General features: G+C 42.3%; 1 protein-coding gene across 1 annotated transcript in view; it reads left to right on the top strand.

Moving 5' to 3' along the window:
- Positions 1-21,680, top strand: part of Plcl2 (phospholipase C like 2) — a 144,780-nt gene that overhangs the window by 39,895 nt on the left and 83,205 nt on the right. The gene's annotated exons all lie outside the window — the stretch shown is intronic.

Here is a 21,680-nt window from a genome sequence, read left to right as displayed (position 1 = left end):
ATGGACAGCAGACTGGATACATCCAGAGAATAGGATAGAAAACAGAGAAAAAACTCAGGGAGATAGGCAGAGAGAGAGAGAGAGAGAGAGAGAGAGAGACAGAGACACAGAGACAGAGAGACAGAGAGAGGAGACATACCAAGAATAGCAGGGTTAAAAGGAGGGTGAGTAAGGGTTCCTCCATGGCTGGAGGGAGTTTCAGGTAGGGAGGAGGTGAGGGGGGCTAGGATACCAGCATGAACTCTGAAATGTAGAACAGGTACTTGGGATTAAGGAGCCTGGAAGAGCTTTGGAAGCTAATATTCTGCCAGTGATAGGGGAATGACCCTGAACTGTCCTCACTGGATTCTGAGGAATGCTGGCTTTCTTCTACTGCTGGAGACCCTCCCATAGGTTAAGCCCATTTCTGAATATTTGGGCTGCCTTTTGGAGTTTGGGGAATTGGAGTTTCCTTTGTACCTAACAAATGTGAGCATCCCAGGGACAAAGAGCCAAGAGTAGAACCTGTGGGTGTCAGTGTTTAAGGATATAAACAAGACAAGTAGATCCAATGAAGACACAGAGGAGGGAGGACAAGCAAGGGGAGAAGCCAGCTGTCAGGAGAGCTTGGGCTTCAGAGCTGAATTTGTGTTTGCCTGTGTGGAATTGGACACATAATTGCTATTCAAAGACTAGGTTGATACAGAAAGGGCACCACCTTAAGAATCTTAGCTGAAGAGAAATACAGAATATCATGCTTGGCATGGTATTTGGGTGCCCGATAAATACTGGGTGATGTTGTTCTTATTGTCAAATCACACAAGGACCCAGAAATACCTCGTGCATAAAATGCCATAGAGATTGCGGGTGGCCTTGGCTAAAATCGCATTTCAGTGAGATGGTTTGAACAGAAACGAGATGAAAGGAAGGCTTTGAGTTTTGAACTCTCAATTAGTTGTGAGTGAACCTGACTAATCAGGAGGAGGCTTGTTGCTGTAGGTTTGAATGCAGGTTTGAAAGGAAAAGACAGGAGAGGCTTGGGATTGGCAAAGTGCTTATGGGTAAGAGGTAAGGGAGATGCTAAGAGGTAAGGTGAAGTTGGCAAAGGGACAGGATGGCTAGGAAAATGAGTTCAGGAAGGTAGAAGGTGGCCTTTGCAGTCAGGGACCTAATCTCTATGAGGGCTTCCGTAGAGAGTGTAGAGACTACTGAAGTTGATACTTGCTGATCCCTGAAATTCAGGATGGAGTGGAGCCCTCTCCTCTCTGTATAAATCGCATCTTCCCAAACCCTGGTAGACAAGAAGGAAGAACTCTCCCGTGAAGATAGTCAAGAACAAAGCCATCCAGCAGCCTTAGACTCACTGAATAACACAAAGGTTATTCTCTGAGTTCAAGTTTTTAAAGGGGTTTGTAGCTCGGCTGGTAGAGTTCATGTCTAGCATGCTTGTAACCCTGGGCTTCATCCCCACTACCACATAAAAACCAAGGTTGGTGGCACATACCTGTAAATTAAATCCCTGCACTTGCGGGATAGAGGCAGGGGGATCAGAAGCTCAAGGTCTGTCTCAGCTACCTGGAGGCACACCCCTGCTACTTGACACCTGGCCTAATAAATAAAGAGGAAGCCGATATCAATCAAACACCCCCTAACTCAGTATGAAACTGAAGCCTTTGGCTCCTGTCCCAATTTCTCTGTGTGTAGATGTATCTACCATCGCTTCCTCCTCTGCTGGCCAGTGATAGGTTGTTAGTCTGAATAGGCATAAAAACCTCTTTTTCCCAGTCTCCCTGACATTCTGAAATCTTAGTAGTTTGAGGCAGCTGAGTCGCTGTGGAACTCGCTAAGAGGAGATAGTTAACTTGTACTTTCTGGCAAAGGCATCTTGGTGCAAAGGAGCCAGTGGACATTTTCACACGTTTGGCCTGACAAGTCTCCTGGAGTCTTGCAGCATTCCTTGTAGGCATCTCCTTAGACTGGTCAAGGGCAGGTGTGGGCAGAAGCCTCTCCTTTCAGATGGAGAATGTCACAGGACTCGGATTTAGCCTCATCCTTTTCTTGTTAAAGTCTGCCCAGAACATTCCTCCTCTGAGGGAAGTATTCCTCTCTGTTGCCTTCTCTCAGTCTAAAGGACATCACTATAGGTAAGCCTGCCTTAGATTATCTCTCTTTGGATCTGAGGAAGGAACCCCCGATTCCTGGTTCATTTAGAAGTCAGGCAAGACTCTTTGAGTAGATAGAAGAACACCCAGATTTTCAGGGGCTCTTCAAAACCGAGAGGAAATAACGGGCCTCCTTTGACTCCTGCAGAGCAAAGCTAGTATTGGGAACAGCTGTGTTTGAGTAGCTCCTAATTGTTATTTATTCTGTCTATGGATCTAAAACCCAACAAACACATGAATAGGATCTTTGCTGATCCTATCCCTGTTTTGATCAGAATTGCTATAAATAAGAGAGCCACAGTGTTCTGTTTTCTTAAACTCCTGGGGCTTTGCTACAGTTCACTGGTTTTTCCTTTGAGACTGCCTCCTTCAGCCCGTCCTCCTTTCTAAAACTGAACTGAGAGACGATAACAGTGACACTGCTGTCAGTTCCCAAACATGTATGAGTGGATATGTGCGTGTGTGTGCGTGTGCGTGTGAGTGCGTATGCGTGTGCGTGTGTGTGCGCGTGTGCATGTGTGTACTTTAGGGCTAGGGTTAAACATCATTGTTCTAATTGGTTTATGAACTATCAACTATAAACGTATGAGATGTATCAAGACTATTTCCTGTATCTCTTCATTTGAGGTTAACAATTTTCTTTTTGCCAGAACAGCAGAAGTCCTTTCTGTTGTTGGTCTCATAAGAGAGCTACTGAAGGCTTCTTCTCAGTAAAGGGTTTGGGAGTAGTCAGTTTTCTTTCCCCGTATTTTGGATTCTACTGAGTTTGGGTGTCTTTTCTATATGACTTGGCAATTCAATTTAGGATTTTGTTTTAGAGTGTTTCAAAGTTATCTGTTTAAAATGCCCTTCCTCCTCCCCTTGCAGTTATGTTGTGGGGTAGAGTTTTCCCTCAGCCTTTAGCTGGTGTGTATGGGAGAGCAAGATATGTAATACAGAGTCAGAACTAGGAAACAGAAGAGCTCTAGAACACATTTCCCCACTGCACATAGCTTTAAGATTTAGAAAAGTCAAAGCCCAGGCATGGGTTATGATTACACCCATTCCTTGTGGATGGGGCCTAAAACCCACTGCTAATGAGGAAGGAAATATGCCTACTTTTTACTGCAACATGATGGATATAATCCATGCCAACCAAAAGAAGAGAGATGCCACTGGAGTGAAGATTTTTCTCTTACTTCTTCCTCTTGTCTTCTTCAGCCGTCGCTCATTCTTTGTAGGTCTGTGAACCCCAGCACAAAGTTTATAGTTAGTGCTCTCCAGCTGTACCATTTCATAGCTGATTTTCCTGTAGGAAGTGGGAATGCTCAAGTCCCTGTGATGAGAGACTGAGAAAGAGAAGAAAGCAGAGCCATTTCCATCCCTAGAGACAGTTCCTCGAGTCAGCTGACACGGTGCTGGGCTTCTGCCTCTTGGCAGCTCATTCAAGAGCCCTGGCAGCTTTTGCTTTGTTTATTTTTGGAGGGAGGAAGGAAATTAGCTTTTGAGTTTCTCCTAAGAAGAGTTTTGTCAAATATACCTACTTAGTTAAATCAAAATCCAAAGCAAGCTACTTTTGCATTATGCAGTATACTAGCGAGACTGAATTAACTGTACAGATGAAGCAGGACAAGTCTCTCTTTCCCCCGTCCGAGTCACCCAGCCTCTGCCCCCAAACCTGTTCTTCCTGCAATAGTTGCTGCATGAGGGCAGCATATTACAACATTGCCCAGCAGTTTGCTTCCAATCCAAACCAAACCAAACAGCCTCATACTATTTCTCACTTAGTCAGTGAAGATGCTCTCATCCTTATGGCTGCACAGCTCTCCACTGTATGGGTGGGTGATGTCTTGAAGCAGTTTCCTAATGAGGGAAATTTAGGTTGCTATTCATCTTTATCACCAAAGTTCTGGATTAAAGAAGCTGTTTTAGAAGTTCTCGGTTTGTGAATGTAGTCTTGTTCAATGGTTCTGTTGAAAGGTTAATAATTTCTTCTTCTTCTTAAGAGAATAAAGAGAGTCAATGTAAGATGTTTCTGAATCCAGCAGAGGTCCCATTGGTAGGTCGGCAGACAACCCCGAAACTGCCTGCACACTCTGGCTCTCACACACTAGGTGTGCAATTGCTGTCTTACAGAAAAGCTAACTGAGCATGTGTGAAAGGAATGCTAGTGCTGTTGTTACAGCATGATCGCTGTGAGAAATAGTCACACAACCTAAGGAAGCACAAAAGGAAAAAGCTCTAATAATAGCATGCATCTGGTTCTCGCTTGTGCGCAAAAGGGAATCAGCGTCAAGCAGAACATTTCACCAGCTTCTATAGGCGTCTGTGTTCTGCCTGTGTGCTGCCAGTCTTTGCTCTCCTTCAGCTCCCAGCCACAGCTTACACTTTGAACAATTTAAACAGTGTAAGGAGGCTGCCAGTCTGGCCACTTGGGCATATGGGAGATGTTCACAGCAAAGGTATTGCCAGAATAATTTCTGAAGTACACCTGTGTTGTTCTTTTCAAATAGTTGTTACCCAGGGTCATGGTGCTTATCTGGTGTAATTATGCTTTTCTCTGATAAGAGCACAGGAGATGTAATGGCAGCCTGGGACTTGAGGATGGTTGTCATCTTGTGCTTGAGCATGAGAGAGGCGTGTCTCTGATATGGAGCTCCTCCTAATGGCTGGTCACATTAGGCTTGTCTCTTTTTGTTATAGAAACGAAGCCTACCTGGAGGTTAATTTTGGTGAACTAACTAACATTAGCAGAGATTTGTTTTTCTCCTGCAGTCCTAATAGCATCCCTAAAATTAAGGCACAGGATTTTCTTCCTACAGTTTCTATCATGCCTGGTTAGCAGCCTTTCCCCCAGGCATCCTGGAAGCAGTGCACTGTTAGGTAAATTCTACTTTGTACAACTTTGTGCAGCTTAGTATCTTAGTTAGGGTTTTTATTGCTGTGAAGAGACACTATGACCATGGCAACTGTTATAAAGAAAACATTTAATTGCTTAGCTTTTTTCAGAGGTTCAGTTCATTATCATGGCAGGCAGACATTGTGCTGCAGCATTATCTGAGATTCCTATACCTTACAGGCAACAGGAAGTTAACTGAGACACTGGGTCTTATCCTGAGCATAGGAAACCTCAAAGCCTGTCCCCACGGTGACACACTTCCTCCAACAAGGTACACCTGTTCCAACAAAGCCACGCCTCCTAATAGTGCCACACCCTCTAAGATTATAAAGGGCCACATTTAGTTAGTATTTTATAGCACAAATTTTATTAAAGTTTCTCCTGTATCACTGTAGATATAGGAGTTGCTATAGGAACAAAGTAGAGAGCTAGCCTTTGGCCACATGGTGGCTAGACAGAGACTACAGTTATCTGAGAAGAGGGAAGAGCAATTGAAAATATCCCCGTAGGATTGGCCTGTGGGCATTTTCTTAATTGATGATTGATGTGGGAGAGCCCATTTCATTGTGGATAGTGCCACCTCTGGGTAGGTGGTCCTGGTCTATAAGAAAGCAGTCTGAGCAAGCCGGGGAGAACAAGCCAGTGAGCAGTGTCCTCTGTGACCTCTGCATCAGCTCAAGCCTCTGGCTCCTGCCCTGCGTGAGTTCCTGCCCTCACTTCCCTGGATGTTAGATTACAAAGCTGTAAGCAAAATAAACCCTCCCCCCCCAAGTTGCTGTTGGTCATGGTGTTTTATCACAGCAACAGAGACTAAGACAAAGGTGACCTGACAACTGTAAATTGATGACACATGACACGTGCACTTTATACTCCAGTTGCAATACAGTGTGGTCCATGCTATGGTTTTGTATAGATCCAGGCTATGGTGGAGAGTTACATTTCACACAGGAGAAGGAAGGAAGATGGGCCCTGGAGAAGTGTGTATCTTGCAAAGCTTAGCCCTGAATGGTGTGTCTACAGAGAACAGGCTAGGGGAGGGAGAACAGTGTGCAAAACATATTCTAGGAGGATCTGTGCTTAGAGATTAGCCTAGCCCATAGGAGGGGCTTCAAGGCCATTATCTATGTGAGCTGAGGAGGCTGGCTAGGGAATTAGGGGGCAGGACCACATAGCTCTCAACAAATGTTAAGGAGTTTGGACTTAAAAAAAATAAGCTAGAAAGGAATTATATGCTATGCTATAATTAATATAATCAATCCACTTGTGAGGTAATGGTGATCTGAGCTGTTAGGTCAGAGGGGAGGAAGGAGAAAGAGAGAAGGAGGGAGGGAGAGAGAGAGGGGAGAGGAGCGGGAAGCCGCCTTACTGATAGTGGTACCCAGAGTATGAGCCTGGGGAATTGTGTGTGGATGTAGACATACCCAACCTTCTGGTTGTTTATCTTTGATGAAAATATTGTAAGCAGTATGCTTATTATTATTATTCATGCACCCTTGTTAATCTTAACTATTTCTTTTGAGTAAACCCTGGAAGTAGAGTTGTTGAATAAAAGGAAATACATTTTGAAATCTTTTAATAATGTTGTGAGATTGCCTTCAGAAAATCTAATTTTCCAGTTTTCTTGCAATTAGGATGCTGCTCCAATTCATCAAGTATTATTGCTTTCAGTTACCACTAATGTGATAGAAAGTTACATACTTTTTATTTGTATTTTTAGTAGTTGTGTGGTTGAACATTTTTCACTAATTATTTCTAAAAATTTCCTCCTTCCTCCCTTCCTTACCCCAATGCTGGAGCGTGAACCCACTCAGAGCCTTGTGTGTATTAGGCACTCTACCACTGAGCTATATTCCCAGTAGGTTTTTCTTATTTTTATTTGAGATGTTTATCCTTTTTGGTTCTGGTGGTTCTGGTAGTATTTAGTTGCTTAGCTCCTTGCCTTTTGTATTTTGGCAGACTTTCTCTAGTCTGTTTGTGCTTACTGTTTGTTTGAGTTGTTCTGTTGATAAGAAAATGTCTTAGCACAGTCAAATGTTTTGCTGGTACTTTCTGCTTACTTTTAGTGTCAAGAAAGCCATGTTGTGTAACTATTAGTATTTGTATTTGTGTAAATATCCCATTTATTTCCATTTTAGCTGTTTTGAATATCTCATTCTTTAGGAGTTTTATGATAAAATGCACCATTGTAGGAATGCATCCACTTAAGTTCCCAATAATCTTAAAAAAAAAAAAAATTAAGAAAAAAAAATTAACACAGAATCAGGATAACCTAGTCTAACAAAGAATTTTCAAAAAATATTTTAAAATGTATTTTTACTTTATGTGTATGAATGTTTTGCCTGCATGTATATATATGATCAAGTGTGCAGTGCCTGCAAAAGCCAGAAGAGGGTGACAGCATTCTTGGAACTGGGGTTACAGTTGTTTGTCACCTGCCTTGTGAAGTACTTCTAACTGCTGAGCCATCCATGTATTGTTTTTTAGGGAGGCGGTGTTAGGTAAGGCATAGTCTCTGACTAGATATAAAAATGCTGGAATTTCTGAGACATGTTGCTGTATTTGGTTAAAAGAATAGAATGTTTGAAAATGAGAGTAGATGAGAAAATCCAGGTCATCAAGTGTTGACAGTGGTTTATGTGTTTGCAGGCTGTATTGTTCTTAAAGATGGAAAGTATCCTTTTTCTTTGAAACAGATGAACATAGAAATGACTTTTCCGGCCAACAGTGGCTCTGATCCTTGTCTGTGTAGAGGTTCTTTTCTATACAGATTATCTTGAATAGGTAAAGGCAGTTACAATACAAACTGAAATCTTGACCCACAACACTAAAGGAAAACTCAAAGTGGGAAAAGAATCTTGAGAAATCAAGAGCCTCTCTTCTTAACAGTTATCATCTGACAAGATAAACATTTAAGAAATAACTTCATTGCCCAACGGAGTTCTTTTTATTTTTCAATTATGGAGCTTAGTTTTTCCTGAGGGACAGTGCTGCCTTCCCTGCAGATGAGACATTTAGAGATTGGAGTCTTAGGATGGGATGTTTATTTGAAGGTTGCCAGCAAGGGCTGTGTTGCCTACACTAGCCTGTGCCTTTGGTTCTGGATGGCTGGGGTTCCCAGCAAATGCTAGCTGCAAAACTGAGATGGGTCTCTGTGGTGATAGGCCACCCAGGGCGCCATGTGTGCCTGTTTGATAAACTCTTGAGGTTCATCTGCTCTGTGTTTTTACCAGCTTGCTCAATAAAACACAAAAACAGAAAGTGAAAGAAAAATAAACAAGCAAATGGGCATTCAGAATGTGTTAAATGTTTATTTTTTACAGGAAAATTTGGACATTGTAATTTAATTCCAGAAAGAACAAAAATTTGTTTTCCTGGGGAGATAATTATAAGAGGAGCATGTACACGTCAGGGAAATATGGGGTTTGGATACAGTTTCTTTTTCCCTGTGGAGAGCAGATTTTCTGATGCTGTTTAGGCGCTCTAACCTTAGATCGAATCTCTGTGGCCCAGGTATTTTCAGCCCCAGCAGCCCTGGCATTCTTAGCTGGATAATTCCCTCTGTGTTGCAGGATGTTTTGATGTTCCCTGGTCTCTGCTAACCAAGTGCTTCAAGCCCACAACAGTAAAGATCTCCTTCAGATATTGCCAGGTGTCCTTACTACAGTCCCAGTGTAGAGGATGCAGGTAGGCTGGACCACAACTCCTTTGACTAGTAGCTGGAGAGATAGTCCAGCAGTTAAGAGCACTGGCTGCTCTTAGGGACCCAGCTTTAATTCCCAGCACCCACACAATAGCTGGAAGCTGTCTGTAATTCCAGTGCCCTTTCCCAGCTTCAGCAGGTGAAGCAGATGATGGCATTCATATAGGCAAGATACCCTTTCTTTGTTTGACTTTTTTTGGTTGTTATTGTTGTTCATGTTTTGAGACAGTGTGTCACTATGTAACTCATCTGGCCTTGAGCTCACAGAGCTCTTCTCTGCCTCTGTCTCCAGAGAGCTTTGTTGAAAGGTGTGGACCACTGTACTAGACCTGTGGTTGACTTTTATGTGGCTACTTAAAAAAAAACAGATATTTATTTTACAAACAAGAATAGGCTCTTAGAACTCAGCATCACTAATTAAACTTGTTATATTGAAGGTTTGGTGAATTGAGACCTGGAGATAGGTTAAGAGCCTGGAAATTGACACACTCTGTCTCTTCCTGTGTCTCTGTGTCTCTCTGTCTCTCACTCTTGCTGCTTTCTCTGTCTGTCTGTCTCTCTTCTTCTCTTTCCTGGCCTGGAAGTCAGTCTATAGACAAAGATGGCATTGAACTCACAGAAATCTACCTGCCTCTGCCTCCAGAGTGCTGAGCTTAAAGGTGTAGGCCACCATGACTGGCTTGGAAGGTAACTTTCTAAAAGGATTGATCTCTGTAGATTCCAGGACAAAGGCAAGCCAGGTATGATGCTACATTTAGCTTTTCTCTCTGGTGGTGTATAAATCAAAGAACAATAAACATCTTTTTAAAAATATCTCCTGTCCTTCTGGTTGTGCTGATCATCTGAGACTTGCCAGTTGTGGCTGTTCACAGACTTTTAATTTATTCAGATGAAGTGCCCACTTGCCACAGAAAACTTAGAAGATCAACCCACGCTCCATTTGAGTATGCACTGTAATGAGTGAAGTGTGCACACTAACACTAGAAATCAGCGGTGAGCGCTTCTTCACCTGTGGTTTCATCTCATTTGTTAACACTGACACTACAGCTCAAGCAGAAACCCGAAGAGCTGTATTGGAGAGCCAGTCTCAGCAGTGAGTGTTACCTGAGCATTTAATTTTGGATGATAGGTTATAGTTGTATTTTAGATAACATGATAGAAATATTTTTTTTCTTTTTCTTTTTTTTTGGAGTCAAAGCGTTTTTTGTTTTTTTTTTAATTTATTATTTTACCTGTCGATCCCAGTTCCCTCTCCCTCCCTCTTTCCCTCCCTCCCTCCCCTCCAGCCCTCCCTCCCTCCTTCCCTTCCTTTTGCCCTCTCTGCCCTCTCACATGCACTCTAAACACCCTCCCCTCCCAACCCCCCACCACAATACCATTTGTAGGGAATGCCATCCAGTTGGGGTCATGTAGATCTGACAGGTCCTGTGAAGTAGGGACTAGGGCTTCTCTCCTATCTCTAGAATAAGGCAGTTATCCCTCCATGGGGGATATGTTTGCAAAGTCCTTTTGTGCACCAGGGATACATCCTGGCTCCACTGTCTGAGGTCTCTTAGACTGCTCAGACCTTCTGGCAGAGACCCATATTCAGGGGGGTCCGAGTCAGTCCCCTGTTGGCTTCCCAGCTATCAGTCCAGTGGGCCTTAGCTCCTCCTTGTTCAGGTAAGCTGTCTCTATGTGTTTCTGCCGCATGGTCTTGTCCTCTCCATCTGCTTCTGGGTTCTAGTTCGACTCAGTGTTTATGTATGGGTGTTTGCTCCTGTTTTCAACAGGAGCATTAGTTGAGGACTCCATGGAGAAGTTAGTTGTTGATCTCACTCTCCGGGAAGGGCATTTATGATAGCCTCTCCATGGAAGCTGAGATTGTTAGTTTGGAGCAGTCTTGTAGTTCTCCTGACCTTTCTTTGTGTTCAACTTTATCTTCAAACCAATATTGGCTCCCTCTTTTATGTTCTGTCTCTCTGTCTCTGTCTCTGTCTCTGTCTGTCTCTCTCTCTCTCTCTCTTTCTCTCTCTTTCCTATTTTCCATTCCTAACCAGGCTCAATCCTCCTGGTTACACATACCTTCCTCTCCTCCCCCTCATTTTCTCCTACTTCTCTCTCCATTAGCTGTCCTCCCCCACTTTACCTGAGTTCCGGGGGACTTGTCCCTTCCCAGTTCTGTGAGGGACTTTATATGAATCTCTTAGAATACAACTTGTATCCTAGTTCCTCTAGTGATGTGAATTATAGGCTGGTGATCATTTGATCTAGTTCTAAAATCCATATATGAGTGAGTACATACTGTGTTTCTCTTTTTGTGACTGGGTTACCTCATTCAGGATGGTTTCTTCAAGTGCCATCCACTTGCCTGCGAATTTCAAGATACCATTATTTTTTTCTGCAGAGTAGTATTCCATTGTGTAGATGTGCCACATCTTCATTAACCATTCTTCAATTGAGGGGCATCTAGGTTGCTTCCAGGTTCTTGCTATTACAAATAGTGCTGCTATGAACATAGTTGAACAGATGTCTTTGTTGCATTGATGTGAATCCTTTGGGTATATGCCTAAGAGGGGGATTGCCGGGTCCTGTGGTAAACTAATTCCCATTTTCCTGAGGAACCGCCATACTGATCTCCAAAATGGCTGCACAAGTTTGCACTCCCACCAGCAGTGGAGGAGTGTTCCACTTTCTCCACATCCTCTCCAACATAAGTCATCACTGGTGTTTCTAATTTTAGCCATTCTGGCAGGGGTAAGATGGTATCTCAAAGTTGTTTTGATTTGCATTTCCCTGATAGCTAAGGATGTGGAGCATTTTCTTAAGTGTCTTTCAGCCTTTTTGATTTCCTCCATTGAGAATTCTTTCTTCAGTTCTGTACCCCATTTTTAATAGGGTTATTTGGTGTTTTGTTGACTAGTTTCTTGAGTTCTTTGTATATTTTGGAGATCAGCCCTTTGTCGGATATAGGATTAGTGAAAATCTTTTCCCAGTCAGTGGGCTGCCGTTTGGTCTTGTCAACTGTGTCCTTTGCCTTACAGAAGCTTCTAAGTTTGAAGAGGTCCCATTTATTAATTGTTTCTTTCAGTGTCTGTGCCCCTGGAGTTATGTTCAAGAAGCGGTCTCCTATACCAATTTGTTCAAGGGTACCTCCTACTTTCTCTTCTAAGAGGTTTAATGTGGCTGGATTGATGTTGAGGTATTTGATCCATTTGGACTTGAGTTTTGTGCATGGCGACAGACATGGGTCTATCTGCAGTCTTCTACACACCCTCATCCAATTGTGCCAGCACCATTTGTTGAAGATGCTGTCTTTGCCCCATTGTATAATTTTAGCTGTTTTGTCGAAAATCAGGTGTTCATAGCTGCGTGGATTAATATCAGGATTTTCAATTCGATTCCATTGGTCTACCTGTCTATTTTTATGCCAATACCAGGCTGTTTTCAGAACTATAGCTCTGTAGTAGAGCTTAAAGTCAGGAATGGTGATGCCTCCTGAAGTTCTTTTATTGTATAGGGTTGTTTTGGCTATCCTGGGTCTTTTGTTTTTCCATATAAAGTTTATTATTATCCTTTCAAGGTCGGTGAAGAATTGTGGTGGGTTTTTAATGGGGATTGCATTGAATCTGTAGATTGCTTTTGGTAAGATTGCCATTTTTACTATGTTTATCCTACCTAACCAAGAGCATGGGAGGTCTTTCCATTTTCTGGTATCTTCTTTAATTTCTTTCTTTAGAGTCACAAAGTTCTTATTATATAGATCTTTTACTTGTTTGGTAAGCGTTACACCAAGATACTTTATGTTGCTTGTGGCTATTGTAAAGGGTGATGTTTCTCTGATTTCTTTCTCTGCCTCTTTATCGTCTGAAAAAAATAGGGCTACTGATTTTTTTGAGTTTATCTTGTATCCTGCTAGTTTGCTGAAGGAGTTTATCAGCTGTAGGAGTTCCCTGGTAGAGTTTATTGGGTCACTTATGTAAACTATCATATCATCTGCAAATAGAGACAGTTTGACTTCTTCCTTTCCAATTTGGATGCCCTTGATCTCCTTTTGTTGTCTTATAGCATTAGCTAGAACTTCTAGTACGATATTGAAAAGATATGGAGAGAGAGGACAGCCTTGTCTTGTTCCTGATTTTAGAGGAATTAGCTTAAGTTTCTCTCCATTCAGTTTGATGTTGGCAGTTGGTTTGCTATATATTGCTCTTATTATGTTTAGGTATGTTCCTGTTATCCCTGACCTCTCTAATACCTTTATCATGAAAGGGTGTTGAATTTTATCGAAGGCTTTTTCCGCATCTAGGGAGATAATCATATGGTTTTTCTTTTTCAGTTTGTTTATATGGTGGATCACGTTGATAGATTTTCGTATGTTAAACCATCCCTGCAATCCAGGTATGAAGCCTACTTGATCATGGTGGATGATTTCTCTGATGTATTTTTGAATTCGGTTTGCCATTATTTTATTGAGTATTTTTGCATCGATGTTCATCAGGGATATTGGGCTGTAGTTTTCTTTCTTAGTTGTGTCTTTGTGAGGTTTGGGTACCAAAGTTATTGTGGCCTAATAAAAAGAGTTTGGCAATAAACCTTCTGTTTCTATCTTGTGGAACAGTTTGAGGAATAGTGGTATTAGTTCTTCCTTGAATGTCTGGTAGAATTCTGCACTGAATCCATCTGGCCCTAGACTTTTTTTCGTTGGAAGGCTTTCGATGACTGCTTCTATTTCATTGCGGGTTATAGGTCTATTTAAGTTGTTTGTCTGTTCTTGATTTAATTTTGGTAAGTGATAGTTATCCAGAAACTTGTCCATTTCCTTTGAATTTTCAATTTTTGTGGAATACAGATTTTCAAAGTATGACCTCAAAATTGACTGGATTTCCTCTCTGTCTGTTGTTATGTTCCCCATTTCGTTTCTGATTTTGTTAATTTGCATGTTCTGTCTCTGCTTTTTCGTTAATTTGGATAAAGGTTTGTCTATCTTGTTGATTTTCTCAAAAAACCAACTCTTTGTTGCATTGATTTTTTGTATTGTTTTCCTGGTTTCTATTTTGTTGATTTCAGCCCTCAAGTTGATTATTTCCTGGCGTCTGCTCCTGCGGGGTGAATTCGCTTCTCTCTGTGATAGAAATATTTTTATGTAAGTTTGTTTGAAAGGTAATAGTTCATGTATGATCTATTGTTCCATGTTAAAATGTACTTATCTTACATAATTTTTATCACCACAGTGCACCTGTGTGAATTCATTGTTAAATGTATTTTTACTAATTACTTAACTGGAATGAATTATAAATTTTTCCAAAACAAACAACCTTGCTTATACTGGACATGTAATTAATCATGTTTGGATTTGGTTTTTAAAAGCTTTGATGGTTTTATAACACTTTAGGATAAATAGGCAGGGTGAAATGTTTCTGTATTTTAATGTATTTTAAAAGGTTATAAAATAAAATTTGGAAATTCGAGCTCAGTCACTTTCATTTCAGAAAAGGCATTGCACAAAGCAAGCAAGCCTTCAGAAAGAAGTACAACACTTAGCTGCCCTCATTTTCTGTTCAGTCTTAGGCTTCCATCTGTAATGAGAGGGAAAACTACTGCTTAAGAGACAACAATCCACTGTGGAGGACTGTTTTAGTGGGTTTATTTATTTATTTATTTATTTATTTATTTATTGTTTTGTGTTTTCTTCTTCTCACATTTACATTATCCCTTGTTTGAGTACATTTGTTTGAGTACATGAAACCAGAAAGTAATGAATTGCTTGTTACTACATTTGTAGTGCAAAGGTAACATTTAAAAGCATTGTGATGGATGGAGCAGACATCAAGATGTGGTATAGCTTGATGCCTCCTGGAACATGAAGGTGGCTTTAGGATTTGATTTTTCCACATCCCTTTATCCTTTCATTTGTCTTCACACCCAGATACCCGTTCTTAAATCAAGGATTGCCGTTTAGTTTACTGCCTCTATATTTTTTCTTGTCATAAACATTGTCCCTCCAAAAATTAGAACAAGAGAATTTAGAAATATTTGGTTATTTACATGTGTTTACATAAATATGCTCATCCTATTTAAAACTTGTATTCAAGTTTTAACAGCTCTAGGACTTCCTTGAATCATCTAACCTTGGTGTCTAAATATAGACACTCTTGGAAATAGTGTGACTCTGTACTTTTCCACCCTGTCTTCTGTAAGTAAAGTTCATCCATCCTTGTGGAATGGTGAAGGTAGAATTCCCTTTACTACGTTAACTACCTGGAGTGCTCAGGGAGATCAGATCTGTCTCTGCTGACTGCTGACACTGTCCCGGGCTGCTTCATGAATGAACGCCTCATCACGTCTCACTCATACTCCTGGAGACATCTCCTGTTTTCCTCCCTTAAAGCCTGGCTTCCCTGGGGCCAGGCTGTTTTATGGAAAGATGATCTCCATGAATCTTCAGCTCTTAGTGTCATCATATCTCTTTAGGACCCTTTGGCAAGAGAGAGTGAGGGGCCTGCCATATTTGTGCTCCTCTCTTGGAGAGGATGGATCTGAGTGAGAAGTTTCCAGAGTAGTCCAGAATTTTTAGCGCTGGATCATGGACTTTTATCTTTGTATGCTTACTATAGGAACTGTGTTTGTTGAGTTTGTTGTTACATGGAATTCTGAGTTTGAGTTCTGGTGCTTGGCTCTTCCAGACTTCACTGTATATCTTGACAGAGATGGTCTGCATGGGGCTATGTCCAAAGAGCATCTTGTTTTTCCATGTTCTAGGAAGACACCAGTATACAAGAGAGACCATAAATTTATACAAGGAGGTATGGAGATTACTAATATTTACACAAAGTGTATCAAAATAGTGAAGCACAGCCTGCTTAGGTGACACACACCTTTAATCCCAGTACTCAGAGGCAGAGGCAGGTGGATTTCTGTGAGTTCAAGGCCAGCCTAGTTTATGTAGTGTGTTCTCGGACAGCCAGACTTATATAGAGAGACACAGTCTCAAGAACAATAGCAAAACACCCCACAAAGATAACAGTAACAACAAAACTGAAGGAAAGCTGTGGAATGGCATTTATTTTGAGAACAAAATCAATAGAGATGTATTGGCTGCTGTAGAATAAAAATAATTGTAGTGCTACCAGGCATCTGAATGCAGACAGGCCTGGATCCCTACCCTTTTCATGGCATATGTGTCTTAGGGTTTCCATTGCTGTGAAGGATGCCATGACCACAGCATCTCTATAAAGGACAACATTTATTGGGTAGCTTACAGTTTCAGAGGTTTAGTCCATTATCATGGTGGGACACGACAGCTTAAAGGCAGACTTGGTGCTGGAGAAGGAGCTGGGAGTGGGAAAGGAGCTACATCTTGACTTGCAGGCAACAGGAAGTGGTCTGAGATACTGGAAATGCTTGAGCGCATATGAGACCTCAAGGCCTATCTCCACAGTTACACAGTTCTTCCAGCAAGGCCATACCTGCTCCAAAAAACCCACACCCCTAATAGCGCCACTCCCTGTGGACTTATGGGGGCCAATCACATTCATACTGCCACCTACCAAGCAAAGGCATAACTTTTCTTGTAACGAGTCTTGCTGTTTTCTTGCAAAGTAACACCTTTTAGAAAAACTGCAGAAGTGTGTTTGAATGAAGAAGCAGAAGGAATTTCCAAGAAGTGGTTAATGAGTAGTGCCAGAGGCTTTGGGGCCTGCCCTTCGGCCATTGCCCATTCCTTTTGTTTGCTTGGTTGGTTTTTTTTTTTTTTTTTTTTTTTTTTTTTTTGGTTTTTGGTTTATTGAGACAGGGTTTGGTGTCCAGGGTAGTGTTCCCTTGTGTGCCACCCTCCCTTCTCCCCAGACAGGGTTTCTCTGTATTGCTTTGGCGCCTGTCCTAGAACTCACTCTGTAGACCAGGCTGGTCTCGAACTCACAGAGATCCAGCTGCCTCTGCCTCCCAAGTCCTGGGATTAAAGGTGTGTGCCACCAACACCCGAATTTAACAAATTATCCCCAAGAACCCATGTATATTTGTGTTCAAACAACTTGTAATAGGTTAACAGAGTATAAGGAACAAGGTGTTTTTCTAAGCCAATTCTTTAACTGGAAGGCTGCATTTCGTGTTTACAAAGAAAGGATCAGTCATTTTATTATTTGTCTCAAAAGATAATCTTATAAAAAGTCCTGAAAGAATCACAAATCTGAAACTTTATATGAAAAACAATTGGTCAGCTCTACTTTAAATCCTCAGGGTACATATCCACTCATCGAAAGTTTCTCATATTAGGAAGGCGAGGCCAAAAATGGATACAAGAACTTAATCATCATCCTGACCACCAAGCCATCCTAGTAAGAAAGGCAAGTCCGCGAGCAATAGCCAGCAGTAGCCAGGCTGCCTCTGTTTTTTTCCCTAACCTCTGAGTCCTCCACCTATTAAAAGTGGTTCTTTCTAAACTTTAAATTGTTCCCCAAGCCTTTCTACCTCAAAGCCATTAACAAAAACACCTTAAGCTAACTGTAATTCATGATTTAAAAGCTTTGTCTTAGTTATGGTGCACACCAAAACGTGTGAACACATCTCCCAACGTGAAGATGAGGAGAACTTGAGCTAGCCTAGCTTCTGGGACTCAGTTCTTTTCTTAATCATTAACCTAAGCCGCAGTCTGTAGGGATAGTCAAGAGACATTCTTAAGTCCAAGCTGTGTGACACTTCCTCCTTCTTACTTTGTATCCTCTGCAGGCCCTTCTTTATCAGGGGCAGGGGCAACACCATATCCTGCCTTTACCTATATTAATTTTCCCACTAACCTCTATCATAACCCCTGTATGTGTATGTGTGTGTGTATAATTTATTTATTTTGTTTTTTTGAGACTGGGTTTCTCTGAAGCTTTGGACCCTGTCCTGGAACTCGCTCTGTAGACCAAGCTGGTCTTGAACTCACAGAGATCCGCCTGCATCTGCCTCCCTAATGCTGGGATTAAAGGCGGGGGCTACCACTGCCTGTCCCTTACTAGATTTATCAAAAACCCTTAATCATCAAAATTCTATTTAAGCTAACACTATTATTGTATAAAATCATTGCTTCAGTTAGACAGTGTAGATTAAGTGGAAATCATCTTCATAATAACCCCAGGTAAAAATGCCCAATAGAACTGGATATTTCCTTGAGATAATTCTACTACATTAAAGGCAGTGGGGGTCCCCCACACCCCTTCATACCTTGCCAGATGTCAGAGAAAAATGGCAATGGCAGACATGTAAAGGGCAGCAGTATCGAGAGACATCCTGGAGCTGAAGCTCTCCGGGCCTTGTCTGTGAGCACCTTGCTTCCTGCTGGTCCCCTGAAGTCAGTCATTAGGGCCTGGAACTCACAGAGATCCTCCTGCCTCTGCCTCCAGAGTGCTGGAATTAAAGGTGTGTGCTGCTACTGCGTGGGTATTGTCCATTCTTAAAAGGACTGACATGGTGCGGGAGCTGAGGCATGTCTAGATTACAGTCATGAGGGCATAGCTCAGGCAGCTTTTCTTTCCCTTCCTCTAATGTCAGAGGAAGTGTGCTCCCGAGAGAGCAGCTCTTCCCGTTCTGGTCTGCGTGTCCTTGTCCTCAGTGTCCCTCTTTCCCCTCATCTCATCTTAAAAGAGCTTCCTACAGAGCTTTACCGAGTCAGCCTTCTTATTTCATTTCCGTCCTGTCAGTTTTGTTGCTACACACATCAGTTCTCCCTATACTATCTCTTTTCCCACGTCCCAAGGACTCTGTTGTCTTGTGTTTACTTTTTCAATGGCCACATGCTATAAAGCCAGGTCTTTGTTTTATTGCAGTCTTTATTTGTTGAGACAGGGTCTCATTCCGTCCTCAAACTTACAGCAGCATTCCTGCCTCTAGAATACAGTTGGTGACACCCAGCCTGTAATTCTGTTTTGTCGTTGTACTTAAGATAAACTGTGAACTTTGTACATACTATGCTCTATAAATGGGCTATACCCAAGCCCTAAATCAATTTAAAAAAATAAGCCTTGTCATCAGATAGATTTCTTATCTCTGCTCTAAAACTGACACCAAGCAAGTTATTTAACCCTTGGATATCTTCACTACAAAATCATATGATAGCTGGGTGCTGTTGGCGTTGGCTTTTAATCCCAGAACTTGGGAGGAAGAGGCGGGAGGATCTTTGTGAGTTCGAAGCCAGCCTGGTCTACAGAGTGAATTCCAGGACAGGCTCCAAAGCCACAGAGAAACCCTGTCTCAAAAAAACAAAACAAAACAAAACGGTATAATAGCTTTTATTAGAAAGGTCAAACTGGAAAATTATATATTTGTTCTTAGCACGCATCTTTCTTAGCATGGGGAATCACCTAAGGCAGGGCTTCAGGAGGATGTCGACTGCGTTTGTATTCCCTCCTCCTAGGCCTTGTCCCTGCCCTTGATTTTGTAGGTCGGCAGGCTTCTCCGTGCTCCATCCTTTGGTTCCCTGCTTGTATCTTGTCTACTTCCAGTCTGTGGCCTACCCTGATCTCCCTGTCTTTCCTTTTCTTCAGCTCAGTTTTCCCCCATCCCCAATCTTTCTATTTGCCATCCACACTCATGATGTGCATTATCCTGGATCTCAAGTTTCTCTTTTACCTGCTGACATCATCTGGGATGCTCGTGTTTCCAAACACCCCAGGTCATGATTAGTCTTTCCTTCTGCCCAGGCTCTGCCCAGGCTCCCAGGCATTCCCTTCCCTTATTTCTTGTCTCCCCGCTCCCTCTTTATTCCTTCCTTAAAATTTAGCTACTTCATAGCCAGTGTGGTTTCTAGAGGAAAGTGAAATAGATTATTTCCATAGACCTTCTAGCTAAGTCCCTTAGGCCTGGCCCCTCCCCCCCCCAGTGCTGGCAGTGCTGACCCCTGCACCCCTTGACCCCTGCACCCCTTGACCCCACTTCTGGTCCCTGACTACTCAGCACTTCATTACCCTCTGGTGCCATAGTGTGTGCTCTGGAAATAACCGGTGCTCGTAGATCTATCAGATGAGAACGAGGTACACACGGTCTGCCTTTGTCTCCACAGGAATATCTTCCCTCCCCTCCCATGCCTCGTCGGCTTCTTAGGGAGGCTTTCTTTGAAGCTTGGTTGTTCACGGTCCTTACTTCTTTCTCCCTGTCTATCAGACCTGTGACCCATATTTAAAATTTTGAAATTGAATGGAATAGACTAGGATTTTCCATGCCTGTGTACAGATGTATATAGAATTGTTTGGGAAACTATTTCACCCTGGCTCTCAAGAAATGCCTGGAAAACATAGGTGTGCCATTTTGTACTGAAATGATCTGTGTATGCTTGCCATACCGGAACAACAGCCGTAGAAGCAATGGCCGCTCTTACCTTTGCCTAATCAGAGCTCGTGAAATGGGACCTGCCAGGCCTTGAGGAGGCAGAGGTGACGGGAAACGGTGCAGTGTGTGAGCCACAGGCGGCTCCTTGTTTCTTTATGTCCAAGAGTAAATGTCCATGGGCTGTAGTTGAAGTCCCGTCACTGTTTAGTTCAGCTCTTTCATCTCAGGACTGACTTTTGACCACTTCACGCTGTACAAATGACCTTCAGATCTCTAGGGGTGTGGGATGAAAATTCGTGGTGGGGAGTGCCTGGGGATTATGTTTTCCTGCTGGAAGGAGGAGTGTTCCCCTTCCGCCCATCCTCACTGGTGCCCTTAGGACTGAAGCCACACCTGGCAAGCAGGGAACCTTGTCTTGGTCCCAGGTACCGTGTTGCCTTCCCTGTCATGGCAGGGGGCCAGGTTTGACCCAGCCTACTTTTCCATTCTTCTGGGTTCTCTTTTCTTTTCAAATTCCGTATTTATTATCAGTATCGTATTTTTACTCATTTTCTCCATCTTTGCGAATTTCTTCTTCCATCTTATCCCTTAACTCATTTCTCTAAAAGTAGAGAACTAAAGAAACACCTTGAATAAGACCTCGAAGGGGAATGAGCTGTTAAGAGACTACTCCATTTGGCCACCCCCACTTAATAAAAGGAGGAGAATTTGTTTATCATGCTACAGGCCACATACTAAAAGCCATAGCAAGCTGTGTGTGGTAGTGTACTCCTTTAATTCCAGCAGAGGCAGGCAGATCTCTGAGTCTGAGGCCAACCTGGCCTATAGAATGACTTCCAGGACAGCTAGGGTTATACAGAGAAAGAAGATAGCAGTCCTCAAAGGGCTGTGCTCTCTTTATCCATACAGGGTGTAGCTTGGATAGTGAAATCAGCTTTCTGTCCGTCTAGATGAGTCAGTGAGGACCATTGTGCTGCTACAGTGCTATGCTACTAAAAAGTTTTCTCTGTTTTTCATGTCATTGTGCTGGCCCATGTTTTCAAGCGCTATCATCGGTGCTTTGTTTTATAATGTTGACAATAAAAAAAAGATGTATTTATTTTATGTGTATGAGTATTTTTCCTGAATGTGTACATAGTGTGTATGGGCACCATGTGTGTACCTGTTGTCTGGGTACCAGAAGATGTCAGAATCCCTGGAACTGGACTTACAGATGGCTAAGAGCTGCCATGTGGATGCTGGGAATGGAATCACAAGTCCTCAGAAGGAGAAGGAAGTTCTCCTAATTGCAGAGCCATTTCTCTACTCCCCAGCAATCATGACACTTTGACACAAGTGACAGACAGTTTTAAAAAGTGTGATACTATTCATAACGCCAGCTGTATAACACGCTTGTATGTCTGGAGGTCAGACGTCTTCTGTGGAGAGCTGATTCCCTCTTATGTTTCCCGAGTTAGTCCTGTAAGAAGTTATTTTCTGGACCAGCTCTAACACCCTAGCATCAACTGTGACATGATTTGGGCTGTAGTCCCTGCCATTTGCAAGAAGTATCTACAAAGAGGTTGGAATGCTCGCCAGTCCTAGAAGCCTTGAACTTGAGAGGGGTTTGAAGAAAAGTTATAGAGGAAATAGGTTTTTAATATATGGCTTGGCAAAAGCATCATTTTTCAGATTTTGT

This window comes from Phodopus roborovskii, unplaced genomic scaffold (genome assembly GCF_943737965.1).
Source record: "Phodopus roborovskii unplaced genomic scaffold, PHOROB, whole genome shotgun sequence".
NCBI lineage: Eukaryota > Metazoa > Chordata > Mammalia > Rodentia > Cricetidae > Phodopus > Phodopus roborovskii.
The sequence above is the reverse complement of the archived record's forward strand: the minus strand, read 5'-3'. Positions and strand labels throughout refer to the sequence as shown.